This window comes from Parasteatoda tepidariorum, chromosome 6, assembly GCF_982258835.1.
Source record: "Parasteatoda tepidariorum strain Cologne lab strain chromosome 6, Ptep-v5.0, whole genome shotgun sequence".
Lineage (NCBI taxonomy): Eukaryota > Metazoa > Arthropoda > Arachnida > Araneae > Theridiidae > Parasteatoda > Parasteatoda tepidariorum.
This window is the reverse complement of record NC_141760.1, coordinates 65,576,103-65,592,945: the sequence shown is the minus strand read 5'-3', so window position 1 is coordinate 65,592,945 and position 16,843 is coordinate 65,576,103. Positions and strand designations below refer to the sequence as shown.

General features: G+C 28.2%; 2 protein-coding genes across 3 annotated transcripts in view; one reads left to right on the top strand and one right to left on the bottom strand.

Annotated features, from left to right (window-relative positions):
• Positions 1–2,716, bottom strand: part of LOC107439551 (sulfotransferase ssu-1) — a 46,860-nt gene extending 44,144 nt beyond the window's left edge. The window contains exon 1 of one of the 2 annotated variants that reach the window (XM_016052189.4): positions 2,317–2,716. The gene's annotated coding sequence lies outside the window, so the exon portion shown is untranslated. The remainder of the gene's footprint in view (positions 1–2,316) is intronic. The other variant, XM_087165968.1, reaches the window with a different exon arrangement.
• The window catches only part of LOC107439549 (acetylcholine receptor subunit beta-like 1), a 113,830-nt gene that overhangs the window by 58,178 nt on the left and 38,809 nt on the right, over positions 1–16,843 (top strand). The window lies entirely within an intron of this gene.

Genomic DNA, 16,843 nt, shown 5'->3' with positions numbered 1-16,843 from the left:
ACATGAATGTTACATTAATGTTACATAAATGCTACATTAATGTTACATAATTCAAAACAATGCTGGTATACTCTGATGTCCAAAACCATTTTATTAAGAAACAAAAAGAAATATATATGTTTTAATATAAAACGTTGTTATCAAGATATTATTACATCAGCCTCTTAAAGGAACTCAAAACAAACAGAATAAAAGGTCAAAATCAATATAAATATCATAAAAAAATAATAATTAATAAACTCTCAAATCTTCTTTGAGGATTGAATAAAAAAGAGGGGGAAAAAACTCTAAAGTTTACCAAACCAATAAATGCGCTGAAAGGGAAACCAAACAATGCTATCTTCTTTCATTAACAATACACCGGGATAATCGATTTTTTTTTATATCGTTCTTCTTCTAAAAATATATCGATTTCTTATTTTCTGCTTTCAGCTTAAAGGTATAAATAGCGGATGGATTTAATTTTATTATCTAAGCTCTGAGGAAAAGAAACAAAATACACGAACTCATTTCTACCTTTTGGTTATGTTTTATTAACTCTACTCCATTCGTTTGCGTTTTTTTTTTCTTCTTCTCGTTTTTGAGATTTTTTCCCCGGCTATATTCTTACTCTTGAGAAGTATAGTTAATTTCAGCAGGGCCTTCAATTTGAGATTCATCGCTACTTAATACTTTTTTAAAAATCGAATTTCATTATAAGAACGTTTTTCTATAAAAAAAAATCCCTTCATCTGTTTTTTGTTTTCGGAGAAAAAAAAGCTAGTTTTTTTTCCCTTCTAAAGAGTAGGTTAAATGATTCGAACGAAAAAAAAGTGTCTTAAGAAATAAAAAAAAACTTTTACGCGTTTGTTTTATAATTCACTAGTTATAGGTGGATGATTTTTTAGTAAAATGAATCTAGAAAAATAATACTTTCTATTTTTTTATCAGACATATCTATATCTAATCGATTTTTTTTGGCGTAAAATTCCAATTTGAAAGGTATAATTACGCGGGACTATACGTTAATATGCTATTGTTATACACTTCTGATTTACTAAATTGCTTGACGAAGAAAAAATTATTATATTAACTTTGCTAGAAAAATAATATACATGCTTAAAACGAAACGCTGTCAGATCAAGAAAAAGTGTTTGGAAAGTTTAATATTGAATTGGTTAAAAATGCTTGAAATTTAAACTTGAATTGCATAATTAAGCGTTGCTGTAAAGTGATCTGCTATTTTGATAGACTGCAGAAAAATGCATTATACAAATTTAATTAAAATCAAACAAACTAATATACGAGCTCAAAATTAGACTTTGTCTGACCAAGAAAACAAAAAAATACAAAGCGCAGGTCTAAGAGTTAGGTAATACATTTAAAATACTTTGTTAAACTGCTAGAAAAATTTTGAAAAAACCTAAATGGAATTTGGATTTACAGTATGCTTAAAATTTAAATTAATTACGTTGTGGTATGATAAGAATATTCTAATAAGTTGAAAAAATACGTACTAGGGACAGTCGTAAATAGCTCAAAGTATGATAAAGTAAAGGTATCAGAATATATGCTTATTATTATTTTTTTTTTGAAAAACTTTTTTCCCGGAAAAAAGCTTTTTTCTCAGAAAAAAGTTACCTTTGATTTATATAAATTCTAAATTTCATTTCCATATGCGATATCGGTTTTGGAAATCAGCACAGAAAACCCAAAAATTGCACATGCATCTTTTTAAAAAATAATCTGTAACTCCAAGATCTTTTAATAACGTATTTGTCCATTTTAAAACTTTATTTAAACTTGTATTAAAGAAAAACAAGATTTAAAAGCGAATTTTTAACAATTTTTTAAATTTTTTTTTAAAAATAAACTAATTTTTTTTTTAAATCTCGTGTGACTTCTTATAAAAAAAAAATTGACTTAATTTTTACTGCAGACGTAGGTTCATGTAGTTTAAAAAGTTCTCTTTCAACCAGATAGTAAGCTAAGCGTACGATAGTTACATGCGTCAGAAACTAATAGTTAATCATATAAATTAATAATGGGAACTATAAAGGACATACAACTACGTGTAGTGCTATCTAGTTTCAAGAATTTTTTTTAAAACTATACATGCTTAAATTTAGAACTTGACTGTATGACCATCTCTTTCTTGTTTTGTTAATCAAGTGTTTGTAAATTATCTTTATATATAAGTAGAAAAGTAGTAAGACTGTATTACTACGTGTTTAATGTTAAAAAGCTAACATTAATTTATCGTAAAAATGATAATAATTTTCAATTTAATAAAAAATTACAAAACAAAATAAACATAAGTCTGATTTTTTTGCTTACCCGCCCTTCTGCCTACTATTGGTTGTTGATTGGTCATGTCTGATGATTAGCAAGCGTTTTCATTGGTTATTCGGTTATTATAAAGAGCAAAGTTAGGAAAAATAAAAAATAAATTTACCTTTATTGAAAGTGATAAAAAAAGACCATCAGGAGGAAAATAGTATCCAAAATACGTAACTAAATAAATAAATTGGCTGTAAGCTAAGCACCTGTCATGAAAGTTAAAGAAACATTACATATTATATCAGTTGCGAACGAAAACATAAGAGATAAATATTACTGCGGAAACTGGCCGCGGGTTTTTATTTACTGTTTTCCCGATAACGTTTTGTCTGATTCTCAGTTGTGCAAGTACGGTGACGTCACGCTCTGACGTCATGCTTCAGCTTTTCGGTAATTGTTACATCAGCTGGGTTATTGTTGCGTCCCCTTTAAACAGAAAATGTTGAAGAATAAAAATGATTTTATTGTTTATCAATATTTTCTATTAAAATGTTTTATTGAGAAACATGCTTTGAATAATAAACGATTGTCAATATAAAATGTTGTTCTGACAGAGACGAATGTACGAGTTTATCATAAAAAAATAATTGAAACTAAAATAATTAGATGTCATTTATGTTTATTTAATCAGTTAAAACATATTTGTAAGGGCTGTAAATATTTAAGTGGTACATTTTCTATTTAATGAAAAGTTTCAATAGATAAAGGTATTTAATTATCGCCAATTTTAAATTTAAATTCATTAATCCTAATTTCTGCTTACCTTTTTACAGGATGGTGCAATTCCATAAAAAATATACAAGCAAAGATTTTAATACAGTAAATGGAATAGTTTTGTTTTAGTTATTACTTCAGTTTCAATACACAAGAAGTGGTGTATTTAATTTTTTAGGAATTAATTGCTTTTCTTTTTAGAACATATCGAGAAAATAAATTTTTCTCGCTTTCTTTACTTCTTTCATATGAGTCGTCTCATTGTTAAGGTTCTCAAACAAGTGTTCTAACATTCAGACAAACGTTCAAGTATGTTAGGTAAAAACATCATTATTATAGTTATATTTATTTGCATTTGTCTAAAATAAGTGATGCGTAGTGCTTCGAAAGGGTACATTTTGTTCTGTAAACTTGAGCCTAAAATTTCATTGATACAAAAGTGGTAAAGGTGTAAAATACATCATTGCACTCACATTTCTACATTTTTGTTATACGGATATGTCAATTTTATTCGCATCCCTACTTTTTTTAATAGAGGTATATCATTTTATTATCATCATTATTTTTTGAGGGATTTTGCTCGCATCAAAACTTTCGTATAGAGATACAATACTTTAGTGTCAAAGCTAATTTTTAGAGGGATATGTCACTGCATTCACATCAAAACTTTTTTTCTATACTGTAAAACATTTCTGTACTAAAAAATACCGGCACCCTGAGGCCTGGTATTTTTTACTGTGAAATCCATTTTTACCAAAGTATTTTGCAGAACAAAAAATCTGATATACCGTAATTTTGATAGCGATAATTACCGTAAGATCACTGAATCACTGATTAAATAAATATTACGATAAAAATTATAATACAGTATTTTGCGGTAAAAATACGGTAAAATAGGTTTTGCAGATGATGCACCCAAAATGTTTGTACTTTATATCGAATTTGATCTGGAATATTTTCCAGCGTAAGAGTATATCGTTTTACTTACATTACTATTTTTTTGTTGGAATGTAACTTTACTTTTTACAGGGGTACATCACAATTCATTGGAAAAGTGTAAAGTTTGGCAAAATAATTTTAAATACTATATTTGTATAATATTTTAAGCACTGCTAATTAATGCTTTAAAAGCACATTAATGATTTAAAAAGCACTAGCATTATAATTTCGTAGTGTAGTCGACACTTTTAGTTAACAATGGATACAAGAACACGGATAGAGAGCTTTTGCATAGCGTGGGAAAGTTTAACGCAGGCGCTGTAAAATAGCGTGAAAGTAACGCTTTGCTAAATCTTTATAATAAGATTTTAATTAAGCAAGCACCGAGAGGGGGATATAGAAACTTAACTACTAAATTGATAACTACTAAATTGAGAAGAAAGCATTAGGCCTTGGGAAAAGTACTTATATCTTTCTGGACAATAATAAAATATTGGTAGATCTTTTTAACGTGGTACTGATCTCTTTATTATGCCACAAAAGTTTCTATACCTTCATATTTTCTAAGCTTATTAAATCAATAAAGTTCAACTGTTTCTGGGAAACACTTAAACTGATTGTGAGTTTGATATAATCTCTTTTAATAGATTAGGTTTAATATACAGGGTGTAAAAAAAGTTTGAAAATGGTCAAATGTCTCGAGAAATATACAACAGCTCAAAAAGTTGAAAGCAGTCACATATTTTACAAAAGCTGTCCAATGATACCAAACCCGATCTTTCATCCACCCTGGGGGGCTTAGTGGGGCAACTTTGAAATTTTAAATAAGAACCCCTATTTTTTATTGCAGATTCCGATTTTCCAGAAAAAAGTAACCCTATTTGAGTTGTAAGCTTATGCATTATGCTTTGCAGATTGTGTTGTAACTGGAAAAAGTTGAATTGGGTACAAGCTGTTTAAAATGGCAAATCTCGAGACTTCTAAAAAATGGCTTTCAAAAATATTGAACGTGTCTAGTTTCACTTTTTGATCTGATGTATATTTCTAGGGATATTTTTACCGTTTCTAAACTTTTCTTATCTAAAATTCTTCGACATAAATATTTTGAGAACATGGTGGAAATTTTTATTTGTAATTTTAATCATTATGTTTGTTATATTTAACACAAATCCGTCAAAGGAATGCATAACAGGAAAATTTCTGTTTATTTGACGGTATAGCGCGGTGAAATTGATGCATAAATCGATTATATTGACTCATCAAGCGATTTTAATCTAAACCTGAACTATGCGCCTTTCATCTTTTTAGAATACATTGACAGATGCGTCGCGAAATGGTCTAGAAGTGCTCAGATGCATCTTTTCAATGATTAATGATCGGTTCCCCATATTGAGCGACGACTTTTATTGCATCGGCTGTAACATTGGTCAAACCCAAATTTAAGAGTCTTTATTTTTTAAAAAATTCCCCATTTTTTTTCCTTTTTAAATTTTGAAGGAAGAGTTTAACCCGCTATCTGACTTTAGAGGGAGACCCATAAATCACTTTTATTTTTGGGCACATATCAAGTAAAGGAGTAAAAGCTTGAAAGAGGAATTCTGCTTGTTTGATGCATTTGTTGGTTGAAAAAAAAATGTTTTAATAAAATTAGTTAAGGAAATAAAGTGTAGGAAGCTTTTAGGAAATGAGAAAACATGTAATAAGAATTTGTCAATGAATATAATTGGCTTTGTCTTAAAAAACAAGAATTATGACCATATAGTTTATAGTTATTTTTATTATCTTCTTTGAAAGTCTTCAGATTTAAAACATTTTCGAAAGAATATATGTATCAAGGAAAAAAAATTAATTTCAGAGCAAAAAAAATTTGTGAATGCTAAGGTAAGATTTTTAATTTTTCTATTAAATTAAGAAAATTAACTCGAGTACTAAGTTTTGTACTAATTTTGTTAAAATGATAAGATAGAATTTTTATTTTCTGTAATTTTCTCTTGGGCAAGACTTAAGATTTCAAGAAAATTCTAAAGAAATATATTTATTGTAAAAAAAGAATTTAATTCCGGAATGAATCGATTCTGTATTGAGCTTCAATTTAGAGATAGAGGAGAATTTTGAGTTTAATTAAATTAAGAAAATCAATTTAAGTACTATATTATGTACGAATTTTTAAAAACAAATGATAAGATTTACGTATGACTATATTAATTTCTGTAAATCACTCATGTGAGATATATTTTTGTTATTAAAGAAACATAGTTTAATTTCTGCAGTTAAGTAAAACAATAATGTAGCTTATTTCCGAAATATTGAGATATGTATTTAAATTCACGTGGAAAGTTTATTGCATTAAATGCTTAGGGTTAATCAAATGGCAATGAGTCAAAGTGGATTTATGGTTCTTATTTTAATATTTGATTTTAGTTTTATTTACTGATAAAATAAGAAGAACCGAATGATGAAATTGAAAAATCACAAAAGAAGTCAATTATGAGTTAAATTTAACTCGACTACATTAGGCTAAGCGTGAAGAACACCACCGATTCTAGGCAAGTTGTTGAAATGGTATTGTAAACTAAGTGGGGAAAAAACGGGAAAAAATACAACCGGACGATCTCGGGATCATGGAATTCGCTTTTATCTTAAGGCAAAACCTTGAAGAGTTAGACATTGGGAGATTGTTTAGACCAGGGATGGGTAAACTTTTTTGGTCGAGGGCCAAAAATCAAGAAAAAAAAATGTTTGGTGGGCCAAGTCAGATCTTCAAAATTTAAGAAAGAAAAAAAAGCGATATACAAGTTTTAATTTAAATATTTAGTGGGATGAAGGAAATTGCGATTTCATTTCTAAAAGCTCCTTATATTAAGGTTCGAAGTGAGATGTGCTTATTTTAAGGAACATGGCTAAATCCTTTTCTGTTTGTCTACTTCTGAAATAATTTTTTCTAAGGTTCATAATTGAAAACTCTTGTTCACGTATATAAGATTAAGCTAACATAGCACTGATTTTCTGGGCGTGAAATTTTAAATTTTGGAAGCTAGCTTTTGGTAATGATTTGTCAAACTTAGGCATATTTAGAAACAACTGCTTCAGATGATTGTTAGATTGTCCGCTCTTTGGAGCATAAAATGCGCATTCTGCCAAATGTGAAGTACAATTTACCTATATTAGATTCCATAAGTCAGCTCCTCGAGAAAGACAAACGCTAGTTGGAGCCAATCTACGGCTATTCAATAAAGAACTTCTGTTTTCAACATTTTACCAATAGAAGCTGTCTGTGCTAACTATTTCCATCAATTTATGTATTGTAGAATAAAAATAGAGAAAGTAAAAATGTCATCAGTACTTTGTTAAAAAAAGAAAAACAGAAATAATTTTAAACATAGTCGACAATAAAATGGATGTATATTGTTTATATTTGCCGCTGATCGGCAAATAAAAATTCTATCCGCGGGCCGGTTAAAATCCTCCGGTGGGCCACAGTTGGCCCGCGGGCCGTAGTTTCCCCATCCCTGATTTAGACAGTCACTAAATCTTTCATCAAATATTGACATTTATTCTAGTATTGACGTTTAACTATAATATCTCGTAAAAATTTGCAACTTTAGTAACGAGTCTAGTTGAAATATACAATGTAAAAAATTATATTCAAAACAACAATAGAAAACAATTCTGGTACCCGAAATGAAAGAAATTTTAATTTTTTAACAAAATTCAAGTTCGAATGTTTATTTTTGAACTAAGTTTGTCTTTGTACTTAAAACCAAAATATAATTTGAAAACACAATTGTTGAAAGAAATTTATGGCTAAGTAGTTATTTTTTTTAACAAAACCCACTTATCATATCAATTAAGAAATAATTAGGCAAAAATATATTATCAGAGAAACATATTTTAAAATTCTTTAAAAAAATAAATAAGGAATAATTGCATGTAAGATACCTTAAACATAGAATAACGTGATTTGCTTTAACTTTATCTTAACACTTTATTAAACTGTTTCCTGAACAAGGATTGTTAGAGATTTATTGACTGCCTATATAATTTAATGACAGAGTGGAAAATTTCTATTTAGCGTAAAATTATCTTACAAAATAGTGATTTAAATTCAGTTAAGAAATTAAACCTGAACCGTCTGGACATTGGATTTAACGTGAGACTTAAGTTAATCTGAAGACGGTGAATCTATTTAAGAGGAAACAAAACAAAGAAGTTTAATTAGTTTATGATTAAATAATCTACAATAATATCTAAAAATTTATAAACTATATTATTTCAGTAGAAATTCAAAACATATGCAATACTTTTGCTGTTGAAACGCGCCAAGGATTTCTATTTCTATTTATTTCATGACTTAAGAAACAGTTTCAAACACACACACATATAAAAAAAAATGACTTTGTGATCTGAAAATGAAATGTTTAACAAACTGATTGATTTCAGTGACATAATACAGACAAATTAATTTCATGTTGAAGAACACAAATTTAGACTGTAAAAACTGTGGTGCAATATATCTTTAAATTTGATGTTGAACAACTCAGAAAATTAGTAGGTTAGTTAATAGCAGGTTTGGCTTTCACATACAATTTAAAGGATGTAAATAAATCTTAACTCTTACAATGGACAAAAGCTTTCGTGCATTTGCACCAAAACACCAATATTTGCAGTTTGGATAATGCCAGTAAGAAAACAAAACAAGGAGCAATTTAAAACGTAGCGGGACAGTTAATTTTTTAGCTTTTCTTAAGATAAAAATTATCGAACTTAGTATCATTCCATTCTATGTATCTATATTGCTGCCAATTCTATGTACCTATAATTTCCGTCGTTCTTTATTGCGATAATAAAGAACGGCGACAATAATGCGACAGGCAAGCTAAATAATTTAAAGTCTAATTTCGACTTATTAGAACACCCAAATGCACAGCAACCTGTCATTTAATTTAAAAGTATGAAACAAATAAAGTGAAATGAAAAGCGAAAATAGAAATAACATATCGAGTGCAGTGATACTTCACAGTTCAAACCAGTCGACAAAATGTCTATTGTCTAACCATGTGATCGGCGACAACCAATCAAAACCGGAAGCGGCACAAAGGTCGCAAGGAAAATAGTGACGCTATTTTACTAAACATTCTAGGGCCTAAGTGCTACTATAAATTTACAGAATTAAAAGTCTGCCTTTAAAATACTTATGATTGTTTGAAACTGTGTAATAAGGTTATTTATAATTTAATTTTTAGATCTGTGTGAAATGTATTAAATAAGTTTTAAATGCATAATTTCTATCTACTTTTGTCATTAATTCCTGTTTATCTGTTAAGCCCAGTTCCAAATCGAATTAAAAATGTGTCTGTGCTACGAGTATGTTTGATTTACAAACTAAGTGTAGTGTTTAAAAAAAAGTGTAGAACGCATCCAAAACTAATGATTTTTACTTAATCTTATATCGCAAAATAACTTTCTGACACTTACGTGTATTTTATCTTACTGTAATATTAAATGTTGATGCTACTAATTATCAGAAATGGTGGCGGCTACTTTACACTGAGTGTAAAAAGACATTGGCATAGTGAAACACTAGATTTAGGAATTGGACCCATTCATCGGTGTAAAATATTTTCCATCATTTGTGGAGTTACGATGCATTAAAATGTTTTGTAAGTTTTTTTTAACCCTTTCGAATCTCTTTCGCCAAGGAAAATAAAAAGCAACAGTTTAAGTGCCTTACATTTAAAGCAAAGCTACACTTTCAAACTGTATATGCCATCTTGCTGTAAAGAATCATCTGGGTTTTAAAACAGACGAATAACTAAAATATACGTCTATAAGCGTTTTGTGCCATTTTCAGAATAAATATAGAGGGCGCTGGGTAAAGAATAAGCTAAACTTGACTAAACAATCATAAGTAACGGTTGAAAACTCACATCAGTTTTGAAAATAGTATATTATTCGCATAATCAAAATTTCATGCGACTACAGAGCCTTCAAAAAACAACATTAATAGCCAAATACATGCAATTGGCTGGGTAGCTATTAAGGGTTAAAATAGTTTTTCGATATTTTTAACGGTATTTTAGACAATTTTAAAAATATTTGTAAATTTTGTCTTACAGTTTGCTTAACTTGTTTTTTTTCCCCCTTACACTACTCTAAATGAATAATTTTGTATAATGTGTATTTTGCAATAACTTACCTCTTTATTAACTCTCTTTTCTTGCTTAAAAGGTTGGTTTCGATTAGCTGCAGCTCTTAAATCTCTACTTGAGCTTTTATGTTAGATGATTATATATGTTGCAGTCGTCGTCTGACAGCTGCACGCAGAATTTATAGAGATTATTGACAAAGTTATAAATAATCCATCTAAATTTTTAAACACTGACTTGCTGGAATGCTCAAATATTTGATGCCTTGATCAGATGACAATGCAAGTTTTGGAATTTTTCTGACCACTACTTGAAGAATTTATTGTCAGAGAATTTATCGTTAATGAAAATGTGACACCTCTCTGATTCTTCAGACAGCTCAAATTTCAAATAGATCTTTGCGCCGTATAAGTATTTCAAGTAGTATTGTTTCTTAAATGGTAAAAGTAAAACGTGTCCATTTTTTACTAATCGAAATTTCCACCACTTTACATACAAATTAAATAGTTACAAAATTGAAAATTAAAAAAAATAAAACTAACTTTTGAAAAATATTCTTTTCATGTGGAATAAAAAACAAAAAAGTATCAACTAAAGCTGAAAAAAAAACGTAAGATTTATTATATTCGTAGTTAATTTTTAATACATAGAAAATTCCTTACATGCCTATGGAACATGATGTACGCCATCTTTTTCATTTGAGGTGTGACATAAAAATTTTTTTCTCTTTTTCATTCCATTTGAAAAAAAAAAGAATTTTTAAAATTATTTAATCTGATTTATAATTTCATATAAATAGTTCTGTCAGTTTTGCTCATGAAAATTTAAATATTTACTTGCACACAAATGATACAGTTATTAAACAAAACAAAAATATTCATATTGTGTTCATCAATATCATAAAATACTCAAAAATATTCATTCATAAAATATTCAGAATAAAATATTCATATCATCAGACCTATGCTATGTAATTCTCATTTTATAGCATTGATCTCAAAACATTACTTTATATATTTTAAGTCTTCAACTTTTTCTCATATTTGCATTACGGAAAAATGCATTTAAATTCCAAGCATTCAATTTAATAATAGATTTTGCTCTCAGCTTTAAAAAAAATCGAAGCAAGACTTCTTACTAAATATAAATTCCAGATTTAAGAAAGAAGCAAAATAATTTCTTTGCTAACAAAAGAAAGTATCTCTTTTAATCTTTAATATAATGAGATTCTTTCGAATAAACACAAGATATTTTATATGAATAGTATATTTATTATAATTAGATGGAGCAAGCAAATTTTTTTTCGTTGAAAGGTAGTTTGAACACGTTACACATTTCTTGAATACAGAAAAGAAAAATGTGCGTCTGGAAGTTTTCCAAACTAGGACAATTTTTCAATGGTGTAATACATTGCTAGCCTATTTTATTTTTGTTACGAGAATGAATATATATATTTATATTTTTTTTTGCTTTCTTCTAAAAGAGGAAAGCTATTTTTCCTCACTAAATTTTTAGATAACATATTGTATCTCAATCTTTTAAAGGAATTGAATTTTTTTACACAAAAACATTTATCAATTAAAATGCAAGCAAACGAGTACTTCTTAATTGAATGTACGGCAACGGTAAATTTAATTAAAATGGATTTTTTTAAAAGTTGTGCTTGTATGTTAGTCGTGGAAATTTTTTATGTAGTAATTAGATGAGATTGCTTCTTTGACTTATTTTTTTCCTTTATTTTGAAAAGATAATTTTTTAACACTTATTTATCTTGACTGATTAGTATTTGCACTTGGTGGAAGAAAAAGTTACAGTATAGTAAATTTTATTTTAAAACCAGTATTAGCGTTAGCGTTTTATGTTAGTTACTAATTGACTTGCTATAAGTGATATAAAAAAAACAATATCTTTTTTTAGAATTTTAAGGACATGAAAGCTTTTTTTAAAAAAAGCATGTTTTATACACATTTTACATTTATCAAAAATTTTGCATTTTAATTTTAAATTTTTTTTATTTATGAAAAGAAAACGTTGTATGAATCTTTATTAGTGATCGTAATTTAATTTGCAGCTTCAATACAAGCTTCTTGTGTTGAAAAAAGTTTTTTAGGAAAGTAAATGGCGAATAAATTAAAAAATTTTTTTAATGAGATGTATTACGTAAACATGAAATTAGTTAATAAAGTTTTTGAAAATTTCTTGGCATAAAATTTCTTAGCTCATTCTCAAGAAAAACTGTTTATTTTTTTAAAACTTTTTTGTTTATAAAAAGAAATATTACATGAATATTTATTTGTGATCGTAATTAAATTTGTGGCTTTGATGTTTGACAATTACTGATGGAAAAATGTTTTATAAAAATTAAATGATAAATAAATAAGAAAAAATCTCTGATGGGCAGCATCACCAAACCGTAATTTTACACAGTAATTTCTGAATAAAAACATATTTGAATTAAATTAATGTATTAAATATATTTGTTAAAATTAAATGTAGTTTATATTTCAATAATTGTAGTTTATATCATAATAATGCTGCTAAATCTCTATTTATTTTATTTTATTTCCCTTCAACTAGTTTGCGTAAAGGCATGATTAATTATTTCTCGGCAAAATGTGACTGAGAATTGAATCTTTCATAATAGTTCCCTTTAAACTATTTACTGTTTTGAAATAAATTAATGTAAGTTCAACTGAATCTGGGTTGTATGACTTTATTGGCACTTTAACATACTAATTATTACTCTTTAAACAAATTGAATTAAATATACTTTTGTGAATATTAAGCAAAATTATTCTTCTATTTGTGTATAACCTAATCAAAATTCATTTCAAATTTATGAAAAAAGAAAACAAAATCACCTCACATTCAAGAAAAAAAAGCACTGTTTCTAACATTCTATTTTTTCCTCATCTCCCATTTCAACTAGTAGGTAAGTAGCAGGTTCAGCGTTTTAAATACTAAATTAAAATTCTCTGAACAAAAGTAACGTAGACATTTTGATGTAAATTAAAAGGTTTAATCCCATGTCTATTTATTTACCTTCTCATGATTTATAGACCTAATATAAAATAGAAATTAAAATTAAGGAGATAATTTTAAAGATAAATGTTTTGGTAAATTTAGCCACTGTCATCATTCACCTTTTCTAAAATCACATAAAGTTTTGATGTGAAACAATTTTTCAATACCTATTTTTAAAACAAAAACTACCGCAACCTCCCCAGACTAGAATAAGAGCAGGATTTGTTGAATAATTTAATAAACTTTCTAATTATGATGAGCAAAACAATACTTCAATGTACTCAGATAATTTGAGAGAAAATGGCTCTTTCAGTTTAATTGAATCTTAGAGCTTACTTTCTTAGAATGCGAAATCTCTCACTCACTACGTTGTTTCTAGAATCCTCCAGAAGAACGTTCCAGTGTCCACTTTCGATTTTTCTACCACTGTTAACAAACAAAATTTTGCTCCTGACCATCTAAGACAGTTGACCTTGGAGGTAATCAACACTATTCCCCAAAATACCATCAAAAGTTTTAATGATGGCAATAAAATAACTGAACATACAGGCAGTGACATCTTTAAAGAGACCCCTTGGGGAAAATTCACACTCCGTAAACGTAACTTGGATCTCTGTTCTCTCAGAAGCAAATTTCTAGCAATCATATAGGGCTTTACGCTATATTGAGACTGTGATAAACAATGGATCTTATCAGACAGACGTAGCTCGCCACAACATCTCTGTAATTTGATCGTTGTAGGTAATAGAGTCAGTCTTACTACACAGAAATTACAGATTCTTTGTCAGCACCATGGTATACATTTTCAGTGCATCCCTTTCTTGTGGAGATCTTATGGGAACGAGATGGTGATCAAATATGCCACAGAGGGCTTCAATTATCTTTTTCCTCCTTCTACTGTTCTACTCCATTTGGAATTATACTCCATGAAAAAAAGTGCAACGAAAGATTGAATGGTTGGTGACCTCAGTCCATCACTGGTGTTTAGGTCGAAAGCAGGGTTGGACTCTTAACCTTGTTTGTGACCAAAGCTCTCTCACTGCCAGCTAGTGGCTAAAGTAAGAACCACTCCTTCAAAGACGGCGAGAAAATTTTCGCCATTTGACACAATCAAGAGTCTTGCGCAAAACACATACTGGAATGTTTGGGTCTCACTAAGGCGAAAATTAATTCAAATCTCCTCATTGTCATTGACGTTCTTCGAGACAACGGTCTTTTGGACCTGGTCTGACTTCGTCAGACTTTGGAGAACTAGTAACAAGAACAACGACTACAACAAAACAAAACCAAAATTAAATGTGGCGATCAATGGTATATGTTACAAAAAATGACATTCTTTGCAAATACATAGTTTGGATCTGATTGGAATGTAAAGTTAAATAAATTTGTGATTGTAATTACTTAAAATGCATTGAATAGTAAAAATAGTACATTGGTAAAAGGATAAATCGAAAAGCGTAAAGCAATAAAATAAAAAGTGTAAATACAATAAACAATTACACAAAATTTAATGTACCTGCAACGTATTAAAATAGTACAGAGTTACCTTTAAAAATCTTATAAGAAACACTAACCTACAAATGCTTCGCAATCTAAACATTTATATCTTAAGAGTTATACTTTTACAGAGGTGTGAAAAAAGACACTGCTTTATGCAAATTTATTAAAATTGAACAGTAATACATTTTATTTATAGATTTACTCTGTTTTTACAAATTGAAGTAAAAATGTTGTAAGTTAACGTAATTGAAAGTTATCATAAATTGTTGCGTTACTTAAAGGAAATATTTATATGATGTTATTATGAGATTATAAAGAAATAAAAAAATTCCATAGAAATGATTAGTTTTAATTTTTTAAATAGTGTCATATTTTTCACTTGATAAATTAAGTCTTTTGAAAATAATACAATGAATAATATTAATCATAACATATGCATTATTACCTTTTTGTAATTTTTGGCAAATTTATTTCATTGTAAGTGGGCAGATTTTTTTTAGTGAAAACTATGATTTACTTTCTTCAATAAGAAAGAATAAGAAAAAAACATGCTATAAATTTTTATTTTAAAGGTAGTAAATAAAGGTATACTAATCTTTCAACTTATTTAGCCTTAAACTTTTATTCATTGGATTATTAAAAATATTATTAAAAATGCAAATTTATTAAATCAAATAGAAAAAAGTCTCGGCATTAGGATTTGCAAATAAGTTTGTATTGACAATCTTTCTCTATCATCCAACTTTTTTCCAAGTATTTGAAATCTTCTCAATTTCAGAAGTTTTAGTCGTAGGTAAAATAATTCAATCGAGTACAATAAATATTTTAGTAGCTTCCAGCCTTTATCCAAAGATTAGTTCTTATTTTATTTCCAACTCATGATAGAAATTGAGGAGTCTTAAATCCTCTTCCCCCCATCAATTGCCATCCGAATGAAGATTTTCTTTTGGGAGACAGCGTCGCCAATAAAACACTACTAAAAAGAAATTCTCACGTCTTAAGCTTTAGGTCTATGTTTTCAAAGCTAAATGACTTACAGGACATTCAGAGAAAAAAAATGTGATGCCAACTGGAAAGTAGGGATTAAAGGTTACTAATGCTTCTCTGCCTTTCTCACCAGATGGGCCCTAGAGATTTACTTCTTCTACAGATAAGTGAGTGCAATTATAAGATGAATAAAGCAAAATGAACAAACACTTAGTGAGTAAAAGCATACACATTTCTATTTTCGTTCGTAAATGATTGGGATACGTAGTCAGTTTTGGGTTTGGTGGCAATTTATTAATCTTAAATTGCACTAATGGTTTTCATTGTTTAATATTTTCTACGAAATAAAAATTGGAATTAAAAATATTAGAGGATAAAGAAAATAGGTTTTCAATCTTATTTTAGAACACTAATCGATACCCTTCCGAAAACGACATATGGTGACTGTAGAGTAAAATGAAAGATGATATTGTAATACAAAAAATAAGCATAATTACGATAATTAAAATACTAAATTATTATATTCTTTATTCTTTTTATCAATAAATGTAACTCATTAGCATTTGTTTTATTCAGTAATCTTGGATTGTGACGGAAATCGGTTCTATTAATAGATTACTTTCAGCATTTGCGATAATCCATCTACATTGCATAAATGAAGCAATTGTATCCGGTTACTACAAAGTTTTCTCTTTATTAAAAATTCGTTGTTATTTCTAACCGTCAGCCCATTTTTAACACCTATGACAAAAATGGTCCTTGGAAAAAATTTATAGCAATTAATAATCATTGCATTGAAGATGTAAAAGAATTGCATTGAATATGTAAAAGAAAAAGTTTAAATAAAATCATGAAAATGAACGAAAATTTGGAGTTTACGATGCATACTTAGAAATTGTACAAAAATTGACAAAATATTTTTTTAAAATTTATCAAGTAAATTTCGTCATTCAGATATGCAAATTTGTTGCTCATGGAAGATGTATTAAAGCTGTCAAATGAATAAAAATTGAATTTACTTTTAAAATTCACAAGTATCAAAAGACGCAGGCATAAATTAATTCTACTCAAATTTACATAAATTCGAAAACTTTTACAAACACTTTTAATTTATAAGATTGCATTTAATCAAAATTTTTTTTCTTTTTTTCAGAAAAGCATGAAAAAGAATTAATCCTTTTTTATTTTTGCCTTGTTAGACAAGACTTCCCATT